Below are 24,743 nucleotides of genomic sequence, written 5' to 3'. Positions count from 1 at the left end.
TGTGGCACATATCTAAAGGATATTGGTGTATTTAGTGCAAACCTATAGGAAGGCTGAAGATGGTAAGATATGTAACCCTATTTTGACATTTAATTTCTTTATCTTCATATCTTGTTTGATCTCCTGATGAAAGCTGCTGAGGGCCAGGCAGGGCGAAAGGCTATCAGCATAGTCACAATTAAATTGTTCTTCATGATTAAACTTCCACAATGAAATGTCATATGTTTTTTTTCAATGTTTCAAGTATAAGTTGTAAAACAAATTATGCTTTTTTTTGCATAGAGCATGAACATGTGGCACATGTGTTGTATATTTCTTACTGAATAACGGATACACAAAACCGTTACATTTAAACAGAGTTGGGCTGCTGAAACAATGGGAATTGTTTTGAGTTATGTATCTGATTTGTAAGACACAGGAAAATGTTACAACATCTTTAAAATCATCTTTGCAAGACTTTTACTTGGGATGTGTGTATAATAGCTGTGTTTAGTTTGTGTTTACAGTACAGTTGCTTGCTCCTCTTTTGACTCATGGAAAGATACAAGTTAAAGGTCCAAGTGTCTTGAAAACATGAAATGTGTTAGTGGCACATTTTGCATGTTGGAGAACGAATACTGAATTTCAAATGTAAATTATATAAATGTGGCAATTTTCCTTTTTGTGTTGTCCCTTGTAATTGTATTTTTATAATGCCTATTACCCCTGATGAGGCACTGATGCGCTTTGAAGCAAGTAGTATGCTACTCTGCATTTGAGTTTAAGGTAAATAGTTAGTACATTAATATGGGTTTTCTTAATTTTAACCCGCGTATTAGTTGTGTTAAGTTTGTGCCCTTCAGTTCTTGTGCATTTAGCAGGGTTTTGAGTAGGAACAGAATGATGGGAGTGGATTAGAAAAGGGAAGTTGTACATTTTTATAGGGAATAGTGGACATGTGTGCATGTTAGTTGGATGAATTGTCTAAAAAGGAGGGGGGAGTATGGAAAATATGTTTGGGAGTTCATAGTAGTCAGAAAGGTTGGGATGAGTCAAAGAGAGGAGGGATGGCACAACGACTGAAGGAAATATTTTTATTTATTTAAAAAAATACATGAAATGAACATATACATGTATAGAGCCATGCTCCCAAATCGAAATATGTAATGATGTGATATTCATGCATACATATACATATATACACAAGTCATGAAGAAATGTTTTAGTAGAAGGCATAAACCCCTTTATATATACACCCATATGTACGTAAAGCAGCAATATTTACATGGTCTAATATGCATATGTATCTTGTGGCTTCAATATTCAAATGTATCTATATATCTAAATATATTGTAATACTCTTTCAGTTAGCTTCACTTTAACCAGATTTACACACTATGACATATTTTCATAGAAAGAGTGTAAGGAAAATGTAACTTACCCAGTAAGCATCTGTTCTTGGCATGTAGAACTGTAGATTTACATGCTTTGCATTCTCATGCCATCTAATGTTGGGTCCAGATGTTTGCACTTTGTTTTTCTTCGCTAAAACATCTACACACTAATGCTTGGTGAATATATGCGGTGTAGACCATGTTGCAGCTTTACAGATGTCAGCTATGGGGATGTTTCCTAAGAAAGCCATAGTAGCCTCTAGTTTGCGGGTGGAATGCGCTCTATGGGGAATTGGTTGATTCCTCTTTGCTTTTGCATAACGTTTGAATACATTTAACTATCCACCGAGCAATACCTGATTTAGAGATAGGATTGCCTTTGTGTGGTGCAGCAAACGCCACAAAGAGCAGTTTAGTTTTACAAAAAGGTTTTGTTCTTTCTATGTAATACAATAATGCTTGTTTTAAATCTAATGTGTGTAGAGTTCGTTCCGCCACTGAATCTGGTGGAGTAAAGAAGAACACAGGCAGCTCAACAGATTTATTGATATGAAAGGCAGATACCACTTTGGGTAGGAATTTGGGATTGGTGTGAAAGATCACTTTGTTGTGGTGGACTTGACAAAATGGTTTCTCTATGGTTAGTGCTTGAAGCTCACCCACTCTCCTCAGTGATGTAATACCAATGAGGAAAGCAACTTTCCAAGTGAGAAATTGCAGATCACATTTGTGCAATGGCTTAAAGGGTGGACCCATTAGTCTGGTAAGGACAAGGTTAAGATTTCACACTGGAGCAGGTGGAAGTCCTGGTGGAATAACTCTTTTGGGTCCTTCCATAAAAGCCTTTATAATGGGTACTCTGAAAAGGGGAAAGCGCGGTCTGTTTCAAAGGTATGCAGTGAGATGTAAGCGTATGGATGTGTAAGCGGACTGCTGGAAATGTAGTAAGTAACAAATGAAATTTTGAATAGAGGCATCTAGGGGATTGATATGGTTGTTATTACAATTAATAACAAACCACTCCCATTCAGCTGCAAAGCAAGCCCGTGTAGTTGGCCTTCTGGCCTCTTCAATGATATTCACACAGTCTGGTGGAACGTTCAACTCTATGATTTAAAGCGCCAGATCGTTAGGTTGAGATCTTTGGGATCTGGATGTCTTATCTCCCCATGTCTCTGCGTGAGGAGACTGGGTGTGTGATGTAGTCTTTGATGAGGAACTACTGAGAGCTCCAGCAGGGTAGTGAAAAAAGGTTGACGGGCCCTTGTGGGAGCTACTAAGATCAGTGTGAGGGATGTTTGTCTGAGCTTCTGAACCACAAGTGGTATTAGTGGGAGAGCTGGAAAAGCGTAAAAATCCCTGTCCAATTCATCCATAGTGCATGCCTTTGGACAATGGGTGTGGATACCTGGAGCCGAAGTTTGGGCATTTTGCATTATTGTGTGTTGCGAACAGATCTGTGGAAAGCCCCACATCTGAAAGAATGGGAGGAGAACTAGAGGATGAAGTTCCCACTCGTGAATCTGTTGTCTCTGCCTGCTGAGAAGATCTGCGATCTGATTGGTCACTCCTGGGATATGTTCTGCCAGGAGATACATTTTGTGATGTATGGTCCACCTGCAAATACCTTGTGCAAGGCGTGACAGCTGGAGGGAGTGTGCCCCCCACTTGCTTTGTATGTAATGCATGGCTGTCATGTTGTCGGTGCGTATCATCAGGACAGTTTTGCCTGCACTGTAAATCTGGAAGGCTTTGAGCGCTAGAAATACTGCTAGCAGCTCTAGATGATTTATATGAAGTTGCTTTTGACTCCACAATCCTTGAACGGTGTGAGTCTGGAGATGAGCACCCCAACCAGTGAGCGATGCGTCTGCTGTTAGCACTGTCTGTGGAACTGGGTCGATACAGGGCCGCCCTCTAGATAGGTTTTGTGGATTCCACCACTGCAGAGAGTGATGGGTGCGGCCTTCTACCAACACTAGATCTGACAATTGACCCCGAGACTGATCCCACTAACATGCTAAGCATTCCTGAAGGGGGCGCATTTGAAGTCTTGCATGGGGAACTATCATGATGCAAGACGCCATCATTTCCAGTAGTTGCATATACGCTCGAGGTGGTAATGGCAGATTGGTCTGAAACTGTGAAATTAGAGCCTGCATATTGCAGATTCTGACTGCATTGGGGCAGGCTAAGGTGTTTTAAGTATCGAGAGTGGCTCCCAAATATGTTTGTGTGTTGGAGGATTGAAGATGGGACTTTAATACGTTTACTGTAAATCCCAGATTGTGCAGCAATTGCAGTGGTATTTGAGTGTGTTGGACATACTGAGTAAGAGCTGGCTTTGATGAGCCAGTCGTTCAAGTATGGGAAGACATGAATCTGCTGTATTCGCAGGTGCGCAGCGACTACTGCTAGGCATTTGGTGAATACTCTGGGAGCAGTGGTGACTCCGAATGGAAGGCTTTGAACTGGTAGTGTTTTCCCGCTACCACAAACCTGAGATATTTGTGATGAGCGGAATGTACTGGGATATGCAAATATGCATCCTTTAGGTCTATAGTAGACAGAAAGTCACCTTATTGTAGTAGTGGGAGCCCTCGTTGAAGTGTCACCATGTGAAGGTGATCTGAGTGAATGTATTGATTTAACTCTCTGAGGTCTATTATAGGCCTGAGAGAGCCGTCGTTTCTGGGTATTAGAAAATATAGGGAGTACATGCAGGATCCATGATATTGTAAAGGGACGGGCTCTACAGCTCCTTTTTGGAAAAGATATTGAACCTCCTGTCTGAGGAGGTATAGATGCTCTGGTGACATTTTGTGTGAACGTGGAAGGATGTTGGGGATGGTTGGTAAGCTCCAGGCAATAACCAGATTGGATAATTCCTAAGACCAATCTGTCTGAAGTTATTGTATGGCAGAAGGGAAGGAATTGAGAGAGACGTCCCCCGACAGGTGTGGAATGATCGGGGGAAGAGGAGTCAAATCCCTGTTTATTTGTTGAGGGGGAGGTGCGGGTTGAGTAACCTTTACCTCTTCCCTTGCCATTATTGCATCTATATCTGCCTCGAAAGTAATCTCTTAAACCGGATGACTGACTGTTGCCTCTATATGACGTTGAGGTGTTGTCTGTAGACATGCTTTTGGAGCCCCCCCCCCCGAAGAAAGAGCGACAAAAGGAACCCTAATTGGATGGGGACTGCAGGACTCCCATTGATTTTGCAACGTAAGTGTCCTTCATCTTTTCTAATGAAGTATCTACGATCAGGACCAAAGAGATGCTCCTTATCAAAAGGTATATTTAAGATAGAAGCCTGGACTTCGGATTTAAACCCTGACATTCTAAGCCAGGCGTGCCTGTGTAGAAAGACACTGGTGTTGATTGAACGAGCGGCAATGTCACTTGCATCTCAAGCGCATCTAATGGAAGTGTTTGAGATTAGTTTCCCTTCCTGAATCAGGTTGTGTGCCTAAGCTTTGTGTTCGTCAGGTAAAAATTGAAGTAATAGCTCCAATTCATCATAGTGCGCTCTGTCGTATCTAGCCAAAAGAGCCTGAGGATTGGCAATAGCCAGTGATTGGCTGCCTGTGCAGCCACTCTTTTCCCTGAGGCATCTATTAATTTAGATTCTTTTTCCGGCGGAGGGGTATCCCCCAAGGTTTGTGAGTTTGCCCGTTAACAGGCATTAGAAACCACAAGGGAATCTAATGGTAATGGACCCTTGATATAAGCTGGGTGCAGATTTCTATTTATCTACCCTTGGTGTAAGGATTCTTGCGTGTACGGGATCTTTAAAAATGTTGTCCGCATGCTTAAGCATACCCTTAAGCATAGGGAGTGTATGGGTGTATCTCTGGGTAGAACTTAGAGTTTCAAAGAGAAAATCTTCTTCAAGTGACTCCTTATGAAGTTGAACTCCTTGATATTCGGCAGCCCTATTTATTAACTCTATGTACCCTACATTATCAAAAGTGGAGAGGGTTTTGTAGGGTATAAGTCTGGATCATTATCCGCCTTGGGATCTGTAATCTAATCGTCCCATGGATCAGTACTTTTGTGGTCTACCGCATCCCTATCCCCGTCATCCTGGTTGTCAGGTGATTGTGGTGGTGGTGAATTTGTGGGAGTTAACAAATTTGGGCTAGGTGGGTTAGAAGGTGATAGAGGAGGAGGGGAGCTGAACATTCCAACATGTTTCCTTTAAGAGGGATATGGTAGGTGTCCTCTGTTTCTGGTTTGCATTTCAATGGCAATTTTGCGTGAGTATGTCCAGTTTTGGGATTGATAACTAGTTACTTTTGTTTCAGTTCGTGTTTGAAGGCGGGACATCGAAACAATGGTCTTTTGACGGGGTCGGAGTGCTTTTTTGTTTCGGTGCCAATATTTTCTGTGCCGATGTTTTTGGTGTCAAAGTGCTCGGATCCAAAGAGGTTTTCGGTTTGGGTAGCGGAGGAATTGTTACCAAAACGTGCTTAGGTCTCGGTGCCGATTGTTTCGGCTTGGTGCCTGAATGGGGCCGACTCGATCCCAAGCCGGTAGGCTTTAATGTCTGTTTCGGTGCCGGGCCCGAAGGCGGGGAGTTGGAAACCTGTTCTCGGTGCCGACCTTGGCCTGAAGACGACACTCAGCTCCTGTTCACATGGGGTAAATCTGATTTCTCTACCACCAGAGTACGGGGCTGTCTGTCAGCAGTTTTTCAATGGCTATTCGGCACCCAATTGAAGTGTAATGAGGACAAGACGGAAATTTTACTTTACGGCAAATTTCTTCCCTATTTCAGAGACTCTCTTTGGCCCTCTGCCTATCCCTCTCCTTCCTGCACGGGGCTTCCGGTAAAGAACTTGGGTGTCTGGTTTGACGAGCAGCTGTCCTTTCAGACTCAGATTAAGAAACTTACAGGCTGCTGTTTCAGCATTCTCAGATCCCTGCGAAAGTTCTTACCTTTGCTTCCTAGACCTGCTAAGGAAACAGTGGTCAGGGCTCTGATTTTATCCCGCCTGGATTATGCTAATGGTCTTTACGTTGGCCTTCCTGACTACCTACTTAAAAGATTACAGATTATCCAAAATGCAGCAGCCCGGCTGGTGGTTAATCTTCCCATCAGAAACTGCATTACACCTACGCTCCACCTGCTGCACTGGCTGCCAGTCAAGAAAGGCGTTGAATTCAAGGCTTTGATTCTTGCTCATTGCGCTCTATACGATGGAGGGCCTCTCTATCTTAGGAAGCGTTTCTCTTTCTACAGGCCTACCAGGCTTTTGAGATCATCTTCCCAGCTTCTTGCGAATACCCCACGCGTTCGTCTTCATCGCATGGGGGGCAGATCTCTTGCTTCTAAGGCTGCTTTGCTGTGGAATGCGCTGCCATTATCCTTGCGTGCTACTCAGGATTCACTGTTGTTCAGGAAGCACCTGAAAACCTTCTTGTTCTAACTGCCTCTGTGTCTCTGTCCTCTGAGCTCGCGCCGGGACACTCCCAGGAGTAGCTGTGCGCGTTATAAACTACAATAACATAACATAACATAACAAGGCAGAGGCAGGACCGGAGCATTTTTCTTGGGCAGAGGTACAGTCTGGGGAAGGAGAGTGTTGGTACTCACGGTACGCTGACCCTGCGGAAAGTCTTCATCCATGTCTGACTCTTCAGACAGGAAAATGTGCTCGTCCTCTTTCTCAGATTTTTGTGCGTTGTCGGCATCTTGTTCGAAATCTTCTCCAAAGAGGTCCGGAATGGAGCCGCTGCGTTGATGTTGCATTTTGTGACCTTGAAGCCCGACTGTCATGGAGGATCTTCTTGGATCGGAAGGACTTGCAAGTGTCGCAGTCCTGTTCATCGTGCGAGTCGTGCGCGGGTACTTGGCTTAGCACCCGGGATGGAATTTAAATGGAGTCCGTTCCATCATCTGCAAGCTGGCCCGACGCGGCTAGGCCCAACGGCCTTCCACGAAGTTTCTGATCGAAAGAGATTTTTCTGTACAATACAATACGCGGAGAATGGAAAATGCAGTCGAATAACAATACCGTCGAGGGTAAGTGGATTGCGCACCAAGGGGAACCCGAGAAACGGCGTCGAACCGGAGCGCAACAATCCACGTCTGAACACGATGGCCGAAAAAACCAATATGACAATGGAGTCGATGCCCATGTGCACTATCACCGAAAGGAGGAGTCGCCTACCTCGTGACTGGAAAGACTTCTTCGAAGAAAAACATCCGGACCCAGCACTAGATGGCAGGAGAGTGCAAAGCATGTGATCTACAGCTCACATGTCTCCAACAGTCATATATATATCCATCCACTTATGTTATGTCAATTAGATGTATTTGTGTACTATGACATGCACATATATGTAATGAAATATATGTACATTTGTTGAGTTTTTACTTTTTTTGCTTTGACTAAATATAAAATACATATATAAAGATATACAGACATACCCACATATTTGGATCTAACTATGTGTATAACAGAAGACATAACATACAGCATATATTAAAATTATTGAGTTACTGTTAGGTTGGTCACAAAACAAACCTTATGATTCGACTGGCTATGGGTTTACCAATCGAGAGATTAATAGCCGTTTCCTCAATGAGGGATTTACCAATCAAGAGATTAATAGCTGTTTCAAGAATTTTTAAGAGCCTTCTCAGTAGTATTCATCCTTTTCTTTCAAACTTAAAATCTGTTCCCATTTTTTAATATCTTCCAAATTATTGAATGATCTATACAGGCTCAATCTGTTATAATGTTCTCCTAATCACAAATATTTTGGTAAAAGGAATAGGAAGTTAAAACCAGCAGTATTTTTTTCCAAGATTTCTAAATACATCATCTTTATATATCCATCCATAAACAGTAGAAAGGCTCCTACAGTAAGATGTTCACTTCATTTCCTGCCATCTATGGTTTATAAATTTAGATCTCTGAAAAGCCAGCTCAATATTTAATCATTCGGAGGTCACTACATGGAGTACCATTAGGTTGGATGAAAAGACCCTCTGTTACTCCAGTGCTTGAAAATGTCTAAACTGTGCTATGAAGCTCTAAATAAAAGAATTATAACAATTATTGGAGAGCGCTTGTTAGTCCAAGATAATGGAACACTTTTAATTTACAGAGGTGAATGTTTTGCTGCTATTGTTAAAATGCAAGATTTCTTGAGCCATTTCAACAAATCATCTGAAGTTGGACCCTAGCGCTATGGCCAGCTAGCTCTGAAAATATTTCAACCATTTTGCCTTTTAATGATCCCTCCATGAAGGACTAAATGCCAATCCTATATACTCTGCAATCTTCTATCATAAAATAATATTTCTTACGGGTTACATTTTTGAAATAGACCGTTTTTATGATTTTTCAAATCATGGGCATGACCGTAAAGCCATTCCTTTCTTTCATTAATTAGATTTTTATTCTGCCTAAATCTATTACATTTGCTGACCACATGGCCATGTTCTTTGTATCCAATCCCTTAAAATGTGTTTTTATCTAAATGGAGGAAATAGGTTTCTCTAATCAAGTGGAAGCTAGAACAAGGGACCCAACTGCTGTTTGAACTGAAACCTTCAAAGGTAACCACTGACAAAATAAGTATTTTCTTCAACCTGGTTACCTAAACTGACTACAAGTAGGAAATGTAAGACATTTTGTAATGTCTCCCTGGTACAACCAATCTACATTTGTGCTAGACTTTTATCAGGAAACACAGAAAGATAAAAAAAAGAGAACGATGACTAGAATGGGTGTGGTACCACAGACTTGTAGGCTAGGAGACAAAATAAAATTGAGATCAAACAGTATTTGTACAGCTACACCCCTAACACCAACCATGAGGTACAGCTTCGTAGCACCATAGAGCTGCAGTGCTATGATGGCCAAAGAGTAATGGACCTGCTGTAAAACAGGTCATGATCATGTGCACTCTGTTGATTGTGTATGCAGAGAGTTAGCTGCAGGTTCTCAGTGAAGTTGGGGGGTGTCGATTCTTCATGCTGGCCGCTTTTTCATCCTGTTTTTCCTTTCCTGGAATGATCCAAGCAGAAAAAAAACAAATTTCTTCAAGTCCTCAGCTGCATGGTCTTCAAAGAGATCCATCTGGGGCTGGAGCAAACAGAAAGTGCAGAAAGTTGAGTAATGAGAGTATGCACAGAAACATGGGCAAGAGCAGCACATCATGCTACAACCTTTAAGTGTAGACAGGGAAAAGGAACATATAATCCAGTAAACCGAATGCAGGTTAGGAGGAGTGAAAAAGTTTAGACTGTAACGGAGTAAATATCTTAAAAGAAACAAAGATAGAGGAAGATGTATGACAATAAGGTTGTAGAAGGGTTGAAAAAGTAGAGGGCAAAAACGGAAAGTGCGAACATGGAAATATATTGATTAGGTCATTTAGAGTTTCAGCTAATAAGTAGACCTTCACTTTTAGGCAGCGGCTTTTAAGTGATTCCCACTCAAAGATCCAGTGCATGGAACACCCTTCCAGAGGTATTCAGCATCTAACAAAACCTCACATCGCTATTTATGATTGTTATAAAGGCCCCGGTCAATCAGGAGTATATGATCTGGCAATCTACGTAACCTGTGAATTTGGAGCTCTTGTTTTTCAGGCAAAGGGTTTCTTTTAGTTAGCAAAAATACAGCATTTACATATTAAAGAAGTTTGATAATACAGTAGTTTAGCCACCTAGAGCTCATAAGACATGTTGGAATGAGGGATCCTGCTAAGTCCTGGAGCTCACAGTGGGCTTACAGTAGTAACGGGAGCTTGGCCAAAATGATGGCCCAGGGTTAACATGAAGGAACTTATCTGCTGGAACAAATATGTTATTGCCTCAAAGAGCTGAGAACCTCTATGCAACTGGTTCAGAATGTGGACTAGAAATGAGAATACTTGACAAACTCCTCCTTGAAAAACTCTCAATGTAATGCTTGCCGGATACTTTAACCTGGTTTACAGGGGAATGAATAATGAAATCCCCAGAACACATTGGTGAACACGGTCATGCGGTCAATGGAATAAACCAGATGCTGCACAATGCCCTTGAAGAGAGTGCTATAAAGAGGTGGAACATAATTCATTTTTGACACCTATTTATTATGGAACAAGTATCCACAGTCAGACAAGTACAAGCCCCAACTGATAACATGAGTACAAAACAGAACACATAAGCAAACATTCTAAACCGAATGGACGGACATAATGAGATAAGAGTCTAACCTCAGTACACATCATAATGATTGAGAAACGTCCCTTATGAAAGATTCAGATTGTGAACTATCATGCCCACAACCACCAACACAACTCAAAGATTTCTCTATATTTAGGGTAACTAAACTGTCCTCGTCAACAACAAGACTCCGTACTTAAAATATGGTTAAATTATTTAAGCTTCAGAGAGCATGGACTGCGTTGAGATGCTCAAAAAGGCATGTAGGGGTATTTCAAAAATATTAATATATAGTGAACAACACCATCTTTCCGATATGCAAAGTCTTAGAATAATCAGACTGTAATACTGCAAGTGAGTAACCAAGACGTTAAGGATAAAATTACACACAGAGTAAAATACAGTTGAATGTGATTTTCCAGATTGGGTTCTCTGGAGACACTGCTGATGGACTGGGAGGGCAGACAGTTTTTGTCTTTCCACTGTTGTAACCTAGTTGCAATGAATCTGCCATTCACACTACTTTATCTCAATGAAAGCCATTTATAACAAATTAATTATAAACCAATAGGCCTATTAACAAACTGCATTGTGTAGTATGTGAAATAGTACGACTGCAGTACTGCTCACATACTACAAAATGATATTCACCAGCCTATGGCAGAGACCGAACTGGGGTGGAGACATCCACCTCACCTAGCTGTTCAGTGTAGAGCGCTCCACCACTTTGGTGGAGATCTCCACGTACGTAAGTATATGTTTTTGTAGTAAACGTAGGCGGAACTGGAGAGAGCCTGGAAAATAGGGAATACTTACTACTAAATTGTAGTGTGTTGGGGAGGGGTGAGAAGGGGTTATGGGAATGACATGCTACTACAATAACCCACCCACAAAACAACACAACAAGCCAACTGCTATTCAGAAAAAACACTTCAAAAATTACTATCACACAAAAGGCCACAAAACAGTCACAAATGTACTCCATCCCGGCCTTGAAGTAAGTCTAGCACCAAATATGGACACTCACAGTTACTGCAACACACTCAAACAAATCATAATGGAGGCAGGGATTTTAAAATATACCACAAAGGAATCAATGTTAAAAAATAATAAAAAATATTTTGACTTTTAGAATGAATTTTCTAAAAGAAAATAAGATATTGAATAAACACTTAATTTGATGAGTTGATGTGATGTAGAATTTTATTAATAAGATGTATTTTCATTTAATTTTACATTAAACAATGTTTAATATTTTTTTTTAAATGAATAACATTTAATATTTTTTTCCTATACTTTACCATAGTGAGATCTCTAACCCGGTTGTCTCCAACACACATACACGAGACATCACTCAAACAAGCGGCATCAACAACCCATCCGCTCTCCATGGACTCCCTCACCAGGTGGATAGGACAGGGATGGCACCCTGAAGTGCACCACAGAATGATTTGAAGTGGGTGTGGGCTAGAGGCTCGCAGTCTGCTGGACATTCATCGGGCGTGGCCCCGACAGGGACAAAGAACTGGAGGGGAGTGCAGCGGATTCCAAGAGCCGCACAAAGGTGCTGCTTCGGAGTAAGAACAATGACAAGCTAGAAGTGGTGAGCTCTACATCAAGATTGAGCTGCACATACTGCATAACTCCTTTGGCATGGCGACTGTGCCAAGCACACTGAAAGACTAAGGTAAACACAGTGCCACCTTTGGCATAAAACTAGTAGCCTCAAGTGACGAACCAACATTGCCTTGTGTATTGCACAGAAACATGCAACTCTGAGAGATGCTGAGTGGTGCCTTGTACTGGAAAAGCTAAATCCTTTCCTCATCATGCCTCATGTCACACACAGGAAGGACAGATCTAGGGAGCATCTCATGTAATTGGGTGGTTGCTAGTTATTTCAGTAGGCAGAACTCCTTCTTGTTACTCTTATCACAAATGCCATGGACAGAAAACTGGGCTGAAGGTTAACAACCGCAGCAAATTCATCTCTGAATAGGCTCCCCTTATAACATTGGATATTGTTGATAGTCAGTGCACCAACATTTGAAGATAGGGAAGCCTAAGGCTGCCATGGTGCTGGCCCTACCACTCTCAGACTGCTGTAGTAAGGGGGTGGGGTGTAGAATCAGTCCGCACCACCAGGGTTTCCCTGGAAGCCAAGGTAGATGCAGCTGCCATCGACATTGGCCTGCTGCATGAAGACAGAAGAAACTTGCAGAGAGAGTGACACAAACAGAGGCCTTATTAAAGATACTCCAACTCCAAATGTCCAGTCTTCAACAGCAGTTACAAGGCCTAATGGACCACATCCATTTTCAGGAGGACGTGCCAGAATAAGTAATATACGTGTGGTGGGAGTCCATGAAGGCACAGAGACATGGTCACTTCAATGGAAAACAAGATTTCGACCAAAGTGGAACGCCAGAGACAACTGCCATCCTTCATTCACTGAGAGAGCACATAAGGTACTGGCCACATGTCCACCACTGGGTACTACACAACCCAGGTCGATAGTCGCCAAGTGGTTCCACTTTGATGACTCGGATATCATATTGCAGCCTACTAGAAAGGTTCAAAACTTTACAATAGAAAACTGTAGAATCCTGGCATTCTCCGACTACACCTTGGCTGCCTAACTGCATAGAGCTTTGTTTATGGAGTAAAATGCAAACTCGGGGAGAGGGCACTACAACATGTCCCTTGCTTGGCCAAATTTAAAAACCTAACAAAAGACAAAACTTCAATTTTTACTGACCCATACGTGGCAAGGGAATGGGCAGTACAGCATGGGTCCTAATCACAGGTTGCTACACCACAACATTAAGAAAACCAAAAACGCAAACCATGGCATGAAAGGAAAAGACCTGTATCAACTGGGCAGTTGTGTGAGACTTACTCTCCGAACATGGAACAGGCAAGGGAAGTGAAAGCCAGAGCTCTTATGGCAGCCGCAGCACAATCCCTGTGTAACAGCAAGACACCCTCCAAATCAGACATCTCCAACAACACCAATAAAGGAGGAACATCAGCTTTCCTTGGTGACAAAGAGGCTATGCATCCCAAAGTGATTACTCAGACAGCCCTTGACCTGATTTAGAGGGTGGGGAAGAATGGACATTCCACATGCACTTTGGCGCAAACTCATGTAGAGCTTATGGTCTCGGTTAGAGGTATCGTAATAGAATGGGGAGACACTGAATGGGAAGCAGCAAACCAGTTCACTTTCTGAACAGGGAAATCTCACAGTGAGAGAGAATCAGAGCCATAATAGGTGGAAAGGTTTGATGTACTAAACCAATAATTTGACGTTTGCCATTATTGTCCGTTTTTGGATGCGACTGGGGGTCCCCTTCTTGTCAGGGGAGAAGCAAATTAACTCAAAGGGAAGGTATGTCTATGTAAAAGGTTTGCTAAATGGCGAAAAATTCATATCCTAGGTCTATATTCCCTTAACAGGGTCCCGGCCGGTCATCTACATACAGCTTTGCCACTGATCTCCAAGGCCTCACATAAAGTGTGCTCCTATCAGGAATGGTTTAGCTGTGTGTTAGACATTAACAAAGATAGGTCACATCTTCCCTTGCCAGAGGTGCTAGCACAAAAACTAGCATTTAAATTGTCTATATGAGCATAGGACTGGGACCTGACTGACGTACAGAAAGCGATTCTCCCCACGAATAGAGAATACCCTCATTACTCTCCCACAAGTGTTACACACCGACATATTTATATCACCACATCTCAGGGAATATATACACACACAATGGAATGCCTGCCCATTAAATCATCCAACCATGGCTAGCCCATTGCTGTTGTCCTTCCAATGGGAATAGTCTACATTGGTCATATTCCCAAATTGGCGATTGCAGGCATCCGCACTGGAGGATGCCTCATACAAGGGTATAAGCGTGGAGTAAATACAACATTATTTTTACACTAATGAGGTCTCCACGGACAAAAACCTTACTGAATGGGAAGCATGTAAAGTTTTCACATACTTCCTGGTCAGCTGAGCAGGCATGGAAACAACCTGCACTTACTTGAAAAAGGAGAAGTGGGATCTGAACGAAGAAGACAGTAGTTAGTACACAAGAGGTGAAACCACATGGACATAAACAATAGGCTTGGGATGCATGATTATAGGGAATACCTAGCACAGTGAGTTTCAGAATGGGATAAATGATGTTGCTTACTGGCCAAACAGATTCAATCAGAGACTCGACCAATGGCTATAATGGCCATCCGTCACCAAGACAGACACCCACTACATAAACAGACACACATTAATGAGTTATTTGAGAAGGTTTTATTACAAACACAACTGAGAGAAGTCGGGACCGAGCATGTAGAGGAGTACATTTCAGACAATAAAGCCGATTCAGCAATAAAACCGCATCAGGTGGGAAAAACCAGTCAGTGAAGGCCTCCTGCTGGATATCTTTAAAATATATCAGAATTTGCTGACTGGGCACTTATTAGAAGTGGATAAGACCAACGATCACCAGAGAAGGCAGCATGCTAATGCCAACATCGTGTGAATTCGTTGTACCAATGTTACTGAAATCAGACCAAGACTCTCTGAACCGTACATCATATCGTCTAATGTCCATATTAAACTTGGGTGGCAAGATCCTATCCAAGATGATAACAAATCGGTGTCATGGGTGTCCAGGGCCACCACTGCAGCTTAGAGCCACATACTATGTTTGGGAGCAGAGTAATGGAAGTAGCTCCAACCAGTGAAAGCAGCCTTGATAACTGAGCAGGGTCACTGCGCATAGCTGGCTAAGTGGGGAGCGACCAGGAAGGGTTGGGTTAGTTCCCTTTGCTGTATGTGCACACTCGCGCAGTCCTTCTCACCACATCATTCCAGGCTGTGACCCCTCCGTCCCCCACACTCCTGTGAAACTTCAAACTCTTGCTAGAACGGGAGCCATGTTGGAGTGCGGCCAGCTGTAAAAGCCATGCCCACCTGTCACCATTGCCTGTTAGTGAGAACTTACCTGCAGGTGTGGGCTGCGTATTTGCAAATGATCTATTTCAGTTTCTCCAGCGACATCAGTTTCCTAGGACGCTCAACTCCTGTGACATCAGTTATCAGCATTGCCATTCTCCAACAAACAGGATCAAGATAAAACAAAAAGCAAGAAAGACAACAGAGTACCAAACTACTAACCAACAGTAATGTGCAGTGCTAGAAAGGCCAAACTTACAGTCCTTGGTAGGGCTCTTCCAGAAGTGATTCTTGAATTTTCATTCATCTTGAGTTAGCACATTTCCACGTGGCATCCATAGAATCTGAAGTGCCCTAAGGAATACAGACATTAACATTTACCTGGAGTCTTTGATAAGATAAAGAGCACATTGTGATTTAACAGTGCAACTTGATACTGCATTTTGATTCAACAGCGTAAACTGTTCTCATCCCGCAACCAACATCCTACATAAAGATTACTGGGAAAGAGAAAATGGAATGGTAAGCTCAGTTGTTGAACTTATCAGGGGCGCTTGGATAGGGTGGGAACTAGGATCACATACTGACATATTGTTTACTCTCACACAGTTGACTGGACAGTTCATCCATCTAGGATCAAGTGCATCTAGTGACGAAGAGAACGCTCATGTGCAACTAGCCCAGACCGATACACACTGGAGAGGAAGATTCTCTCAATCCCATTCCCTTTTCCCCATTGGGCTGATTATGGAGTCCTTGGGTGGAGTAAGAAGCTAGCCTCAGTAAAATCATCCCACCTCGATGAGATCGCACATCAAAACATTGGTGCCCAGAACCTTCACAGAAAGCAGGCCTTCATATACATCTCATTTGAATGTGATAGAGTCATAGACTACCACCCTTAATGAGGTGGTACACCTCTTGATAGCCTTACAGAACAATATCAGGAACATGAGAAAGGGATTACGACAGACTCATGAAAACACCTGCTGTCTTACACATAGGTTGGACACTCTAGAAACTCTTTCTGGTACTTCTGGTCTGGGGTGGCGTGTGTTCCTCATTCAAAGACAATACTTTTGTTAAAAATCCCTACGTTCATTTATGTGACCTTGTCAGCATTCCCACACAGTCACACCCCCTGGATCTACCACTTGTCCCTCCAGAACGGTTTTGCGGAGAACCTGGCAAATTTTCAACTTCCTTACACCAGTGCCATCTGCATTTTAGGTGTAGACCGCTGTTTTTCTTGGCTGACCTGTCTTAGGTGGCCTTTGTTCTCTCCTATTTGGGTGGAACAGTGGGAGCTTGGTGAATTATCTTTGTTGAAAGGGATAACCTGCTTCGAATTTTACAGAGTTCAAGGCCTAAATAAAGGAGCTGCTTAACCGCCGTACCTTCATGCAATTTGTAGACTCAGAACTCTTCAACTGAAAGCAAGGCAACAAACATCTGTTAATGGATCTACCTTAATTTAACCGCTTGGTGGCTGGATCTGAGTGGCATGAGTAGAAAAGGTCTTCCCTATATAACAGAGGTCTTTGCGACGATCTAAAAGATCTATTGGCACAAGTAGTAAACCCATCTCAATCCTGTGAGGACTTGGAGGATTCAGTGGTTAGATTGGACCACTGTATTTCTGAAATTAAAGGAGCCCAATTCAGATGCCAAGGTAGTGGTAGTATGCAAAAAAAAGGCTGGTAAACAAGACTATCGGGGAACATAACCAATGCAAATAGGAAGACTTTGAGATCCTTTGTCTAAAGGAATAACAGCAATGCCATCGCGAATAGAAACTGTGTTCTATTGTGGCAAGGCTGGACACTTCTTAAAACTCTGCACTGCAAAACTGGAATCGAGACCGAAAACGTAGACAATTACAGAGGAATAGGAGGGAAACGTAAATACCCAGTAGTACAGGGGACCAAATCTCAGGGTACAGGAGAAAACATTGTCTCCCATCAACTTGCTAATACTTCCTGAGACAATTTATATTCCCACTTTCACATAGCTGGTGATCTCTTGTAGTTGCCTGGATCTCATTGTGTTGCAGTGGAATTGTTGTTGGACTTCAGGGCCACAGGTAACTTCATGGATATTTAATTTGCCCAACAGATAGGAATCCCAGTAGTTGATAAATCTAGGTCTGAAATCATTAGGGCGGTCGATGGAACTGAAATTTCATCAGGCACAGTTTTACACTACTGAAAGAAACATTTACTTCAGCCCTGATCCTTTGCCAGCCAGACCCTTCACGACCATTTTCGATCGAAGCTGATGCATTACAGATAGAGGTCACCCAGGGGGGGTGTTTAGTGGGGGGGGGGGGGGGGGTTCGCTAACACAGAGAGATCCTACCACTGGCCAACTACACCCCAGGGCATATATCCTGCAGAATGCAACTATGCTGTTGCAGATGGAGAATCGCTAGCCATCAAGTCCGCATTCGAGGAATGGTGTCACTACTGCTTGGGGGCCCAACGTACGATAATTGTTTTACCCAATCATTGCAATCTACAGTTTTTGAAATACATCCAAGCCGTCTCAGCCAGAAAGTTACGTTGCTCACAATTTTTTAATGACAATGATTTTTAACACCATTCAGCCAGGAAAAAAACTGGATGGCTGACAACTTTTCTAGATCTGGATATTCACCATTAGAGTGCAACCCCTACCCTCCTTTAATTATAATAGCTGAAAGGGTGGTCATGTCCACACATGACTTCATGACATGGTTGCATCAGGAACATAATACTGACTCAGAAGAACAAGTTACCTTCGACAACGCCTTATCTGGTAGAAACAGGATCTAGCCGCAGATTTCTTACTTTAGAATTCTCCGCAAGCACCATACTGGTATCGGAGAACCACCTGTCGGTAGAGGGCGTCATGCAACTCTGTAGTGACGTCGCTCACTGCATGTGACATCAACAGGATCCATATATGCCCCTTTCAGACGCGCTGTCAGTTTTTTCTTTTACGCGCTTTCAACAAGGTTCCGGTAAGCGGGTTCTCAGGGCTTCTGTAATTTTTACCTATGTCACCAAAACGCTGGCACACAGTGTCATTAGACTTTATCATTGATTTACCTTCTTACCTCCAAGGGTTATAATAACATATTGGTTATTACTGACCGCCTGACCAAGGTGGCACATTTGACTCCGTTAAAAGGCTTACCCACTGCAAAAGAACTAGCGGACGTTTTTGTATACCCTCCGTTTCGATTACAGACCGGGGCTCTCAGTTCAGTTCCCATTTCTGAAGGGTCCTTTGTTAAGTAATGGTAATGGAGGTTATATTGTCCTCCAGCCACCACCCTCAAACAGATGGACAAACAGAAAGGGTAAACCAATGTCTGGAACAATTACTACGTTGCAAACCTTACAGGACAGGTCCTCTTGAAAGGACTCATTGTGGAACACAGAATTTGCCTATAACAGTTCTACCAATGAGTCCTTGGGGTATTCGCCCTTCTATTGTGCCACAGGGGCTCTTCCTAGAATGATTAAAATAGAAACTCAAACTCCAACACCTGTTCTTGCAGTACACAAATTCCAAGAACATTTAGCGCACATTCACAAAAAGTCAGGTATAAATCCAATGCTGACAAACACAGACGTCCAGTGGAATAGTACAAACATGGGGCCTTTGGGGCAGATTTAAATACTGGTGGACAGCCCATTGTTCTGCCAGCGCAAGAACTTCTCACCAACAGTCCATTGCTTTCTTAGCGTTCTGTTTCCTTGCTATTAGGATTACTCCTGCTCACTGAAACCTACTTGCTCTCCCTTCCCAGGTAGGTAAATTTCCTCCCCATTCAGAAACAGGTTTTCTGGTGAAAAGTAAACCTAGCTATTTTGTTTTGTCATGATACAATTTGGTAGTCTCTCGTTGATGGTGATATCATATTCTCCCACAATGGGTCCCCCTGCTGACAGAAGTTCCGGTCTCGTAAACTTCTCCATCCAGTGGTTGGTTCTGGATGTATCCTAACTTCACCTCCTCACACTTGCCTATCAAACTGCACACTTAACTATCAAGAAGTATGTTGGACCTGGTCCTTTCTGCAGGGTCTTCCCCAAACATTTTACCTTACCCCAAACTTTTTTCTTGTCCCCCCACCCCTTCCCCCCTTTTGCTAACATAGTTTTTGTTGGCTTTAGGACTCTGGGTACTTCACCACTGCTAACCAGTGCTAAAGTGCATGCTCTCTCTACTTAAAACATGGTAACGATGGCCCATCCTCAATTGGCATATTTAATTTCCTATAAGTCCCCAGTAAAGGGAACTACATGTGCCCAGGGCCTGCAAATTAAATGCTACTAGTGGGCCTGCAGCACGGATTGTGCCACCCACTTTAGTAAGCCTCATGCAGTTCTAAACTGCCATGTCGAGCTGGAAAGTTAACCCACTTGCCAGACCCCAGCCTTCCTTTTTAATACATATAAGTCACCCCTAAGGTAGGCCCTAGACAGCCCTAAGATCAGGGTGAAGTGTCAGGGTTGTGGAATTTAATAACATATCTACTTGTCCATGGGGCAGGTTGTTTCATAAATCTACTTGTCCTGTATCAAAATCCACTTGTCCCTTTGGTACGATGTTGTGTGGCGACAAATTATGGGCGCAATCTCATTATATAGGAGCTCTGATATAGCCTCTCTGATTATGCCAGGGCGCATACCATAGTAGTGTTTGAATACTTCAATCCCCTTATGTTACCACATTTCCGCAGATCTACATACTGGGGCTGAAGGTAATGGTAAGCAATAGTTCCAGGGTTAGAAAGCCCTTTTGAAATTGTGCAAACCTACTAACTTGTTTTAAGGGTTTTCAACAACTCTTCTCTATTCTTTTCCCACACTGAGAAATGTTGGAAATGTACTCCTGACAATGGCAGACTTCAACCTTCTTCCAGAGTTGGAGGAAAAAGTGGTTGGAGGGAAAGTGAACCTGCAAACACAGATTTTCGCATGAGCAAATCTACACATGCATATTTGCTCATGCTGAAATGCAGTTCACAAATATTTTCTAGGAGTACTATTTCTTGTCCTACTTCTGTACATTCTTGGGTATTTATGAAAGCTGCATTGCTACACTTGATACAAGGACATATACCATGAGTGCACGTTTGAGATTTTCTTTAATAATTGGCCCCTAATTTGGTCTGGCGTTGACCATGACCTTCTATATTTATTAAAATTCTGTCTCTCTCTGTATCGGCTGGCTTCACTGTGAGTGACAACATTCTACTCTTTCACAGGGAGCATATTGGCACACAAAGTAGTTTTGTTCAGTGCCAGTAACTACTGTGGCAGTGTGTGCTTTTTGAGACCAAAAACTATTTTTGCTTTTACCAATGTTTGGTATAATGGTGAGGGCTTGGCAGCTCCCACACCAATAAGGTTTTACAAAAGCCATGCCAAAAGAAGTCACACATTGACAAAACTAAAAAGCGGACCACAAATGTCAGACCTGCTGGCTTTGCCAATGCTTGTTTATTTTTGTTTACCATAATCTTATATTGAAACTGGTTACGCTGATTTTCCATTATGAATATTTTTGGGAAATACTAGCATGCATCAACACGTTACTAAATGATGCTGCAAAGAAATGGTACCTGAAATTTTACAGTAGTTTAGCAAAGTGTTTTTTTCCTGCTTTCCTTTTTTTATGAACATTTTATTTTGAAAGCAAAGAATCATCAATATTGCTTTCAAGCTTCTGCAAATATTTGCATCAAATCAGAGAGCATTCTGGGAGCATTATGCATAGCCTCATATTGCTAAACTTTGAAAACATGTGTACACTTTTTTTATACTGGAACCACTGTCAGTAGTGCAGTCAGAGCCTACAACATTTACTTCGAGCGCTCACCCTAATAAAAAAAGGCTTTCAATTAATGAACCATAAATACAAGTTTGAACAGCATTAACATATGGACAAAAATATTACCTTAACTGCAGACAGTGCCCTTCCCTGAACCATAATGTGGTAGTGCAAACTGGCAGCCAAAGGGTTTGTGCTTCAGGGGGTTGGGCCTACTTGTCCCAAGGACAAAATACACATGAGAACGTGTTGCCCTTGACCCCAAACAATATGTCCTGGGCGTAGGGCGATAGGAATTCCACATCCCTGAGTGTCTCTAAAAAGTAGAACATGCACTATTAAATCTTACATGTCCTGGTAGTGAAAACATATTAAATTTGTTTTTTACTACTGCAAAGGGCTTCCCTGTATTATAGAGCTCTTCGCGACGATCTAAAAGATCTACTGGCACAAGTAGTAAACCCACCTTAATCCTGTGAGGCCTTGGTGGATTCAGTGGTTAGACTGGACCAAAGTCTTTCTGGAATCAAAGGAGACCAAGTCAAATCAGATGCCAAGGTAGTCGTAGTATGCACAAAAAAATAATAAAAGATCGGAAAACAAGATCATAGAGGAACCTAAACCAATGCAATGCCATCACAATCAGAAACTGTGTTTGTATTGTGGCAGGGCTGGGCATTTCTTAAGACCGTACCGCAAAACCAGAAATGAGAGCAAAGGCTTTTATAGTTACAGAGGAATAGGAGGGAAACAAAATCACCCAGTGGTACAGGGGACTATCTCTCTCATAGGTTAAAATAGGGATTACCTTATTTCATTCAAGTGTATTTTCCAATTGGGGAAAAAAAAAGATATTTCGAGTTTGGTGTCTCTGGACTCACAATTTAAAATAACTTATGGTAAATTTTGAATTGTCAGTCTGAAAATGCCATTTTTAGAAAGTACCAAACAGGCTTAAAACACCCCTCAAGAAGTGAACTAACTCTGGCAGAACTACGGTACCCAGAATGCAATGAAACCGGCTTAGCCATACAAACAGGATCCGAACGCCCCATTACAGAACTTGCATGCAGTTCTTCGAAGAGGCTGCTGACGGAAGTTATTGTCAACAAGCAATCTGAGCAGAAGCACGCAGAGGTATCCAGGAGTGATCAACTACCTACAGGCAAGTGACACAGAGAAGAAGTAATCGCTTGTATAGTAAACTCTGCATCGCGTAAACGTTTACAGTAGTTGATAACGCATATGGTTAAATGACACACGCGGTAGAGTGCCTGTGCACCAGCCACTAACAAACAGCGCGACCGCTTACAGATTCCACATGGGTACATGTAAATTAAATTGAATTCTGTTCAATGCGTGTGGTTGAAACAAACACGCAGCAGAGCATTGAAACTCTTGAAGCATGCTGCGACAGTACATAGGTGCTGGGATGCAATTAAGACTATTCTCGCACCATTAAAAATAGCCCAAGTGGTCTCTTCCACGCTTGACCAACACGTCTGTTATTCATGCTGGTGGATTACATATAACAAGGCAGGACATCTGAACAAACCAAAGAACTGTACAGACACAGGTAAGTCTTTACATTTCTTGCACTCTGTCAACTCACAGTGAAGGTTCAATATCACCATTGAAATATTCATACACTCTCTCTTGACAGAAAATGGAGGTATCACAAAAACATTTTCCACACTCCACTTTGACGATTTGCTGAGGATTGCTATTGAGGATCTTTTGCAGCCCTCCCGCACTTTTAACACATTGAAGGTACCTTGCTAAGTTGAATCAGTACACAGTAATGGATCAGGGTTCCCAATAGTTTGTAAAACATAAGTTTTTTTATTTTACTTTCAGTTGCCACGACCAGGTCCAAGTCCTGATGAGAACCCCCCAATAGATCCGGGTTTGAAACGCGTTGACACCAGCTCCTGGGATAAGGCACTTACAGGGTGTGCTGCGAGAGATTTCTGTACCAACACCTCTCTCAAATTGACAACACCCCACAAAACTGTAATTCCCAGAGCCATAAACACTGGCAGGATATAAAGACATTCTTTGTTGAAATATATTCTTCCGCCTAGTGTATTTGAATATAGTAAGGGACTGGTCTTACATGTCTCGTTATGTTTTGATATGTCATATTTGTTTAACGTTTTGTGCAACAATTTGTTTGTTATGTATTCTTTCACTGTGTTGGTTATATATGCTGCAAAATAAAGTATTGGCCGTCATGATGACATGATCAAAATGCAATAATCTCGTTTTTCTGAAATTAGATAAAGAAAAGTTAAATAAATCACATGGGCTTCTGAATTAAGGACACTGGCTCATTTATTTTAGTAACTTTATTTGCAAAGTTTTATATAGCGCTGACTAGACACGGAGGTATCATTGCTTTACATGAGGATCAGTGAGTTACAGGTTCCATAATTAAATAGACAAGTATAGACATAGGAAAAAGAAAGAAAAACAAACATGAGATCACACAATAATGTGAGAATTATTAGCGTGTACACACGTCTTAAGTGGAGTGAAGAGGTAGAGGGGAATGGTAAGTGGGGGTAGGGAATGCAGGTAGGAAAACACAACGGGGAGGTGAGGAAAACAATGCCCGGCTGGGTAGGTGCCGGCCCAGGGGTGAACCAGAGCCAAACTCCTCTATAGCTGCATATGACAGCTCCACCGGGCATCAGCCAAAAATGCTCGGGCACCGCGGTATTATTTGCAAAGTTTTACATTGCGCTGGCTTTACATGAGGATCGGAGAGTTACAGGTTCCATAATTACATAGACAAGTATAGACATAGGAGAAAAGAAAATACATGAGATCACAATAATGTGAGATTATTAGCACGTACACACGTCTTATGGGTAGTGAAGAGGGGGAATGGTAAACAGGGGTAGGGAATGTAGGTAGGAAGACACAACGGGGAGGTGAGGAAAACGATGTCCGGCTGGGTAGGAAGCGGCCGAGGGGTGAACCAGAGCCAAACTCCTCTATAGCTGCATATGACAGCTACACCGGGCGCCAGCCAAAGTATCTCGGGCACCGCGTTAGATACAGACAGTTTTGGTTTCCGCACAGGGGGCATCGTTAAAGTTCCATCAAGAGTACCAGTCACGGTGTTGCTAGTAAACGCCGTCCGCCTCATTCTCCAGCTTGCCCCCAGGTCAAGAGTGGAGAGAGGAGAGGTGGAAGGGACAGTTCCAAAGTCCGCAGATCTTCCCCATTCCCAGCATCAGTGGTGAGTGCTGGGCATTTGAGCAGGATCCTAGCGGTAGGGGGACCCTGGGTGTTTCAGAGTACTCCTTCCCTACCTAATCCTGAGCAGTCTCCCTGCATACTCCTGGAGCCGTACCTCTCTGAAGCTCTGCTAGGCGCTCTTATGTCGCGGCATAGATCAGCCAGC

The 24,743-nt window shown here is 42.6% G+C and overlaps 1 long non-coding RNA gene across 1 annotated transcript in view; it reads right to left on the bottom strand.

The window, feature by feature from the left end:
- Window positions 1-1,059: 1,059 nt before the first annotated feature.
- Window positions 1,060-24,743, bottom strand: part of LOC146789512 (uncharacterized) — a 271,104-nt gene continuing 247,420 nt past the window's right edge. Inside the window, exons 2-3 of the long non-coding RNA XR_014970110.1 lie at window positions 15,765-15,859; window positions 1,060-9,478 (exon numbers count right to left, since the gene is read on the bottom strand). This is a non-coding gene — a long non-coding RNA (uncharacterized LOC146789512). The remainder of the gene's footprint in view (window positions 9,479-15,764; window positions 15,860-24,743) is intronic.

This window comes from Triturus cristatus, chromosome 10 (assembly GCF_964204655.1).
Source record: "Triturus cristatus chromosome 10, aTriCri1.1, whole genome shotgun sequence".
Classification (NCBI taxonomy): Eukaryota; Metazoa; Chordata; class Amphibia; order Caudata; family Salamandridae; genus Triturus; species Triturus cristatus.
Note: the sequence above shows the minus strand (reverse complement) of the source record. Positions and strands in the feature narration are given on the sequence as shown.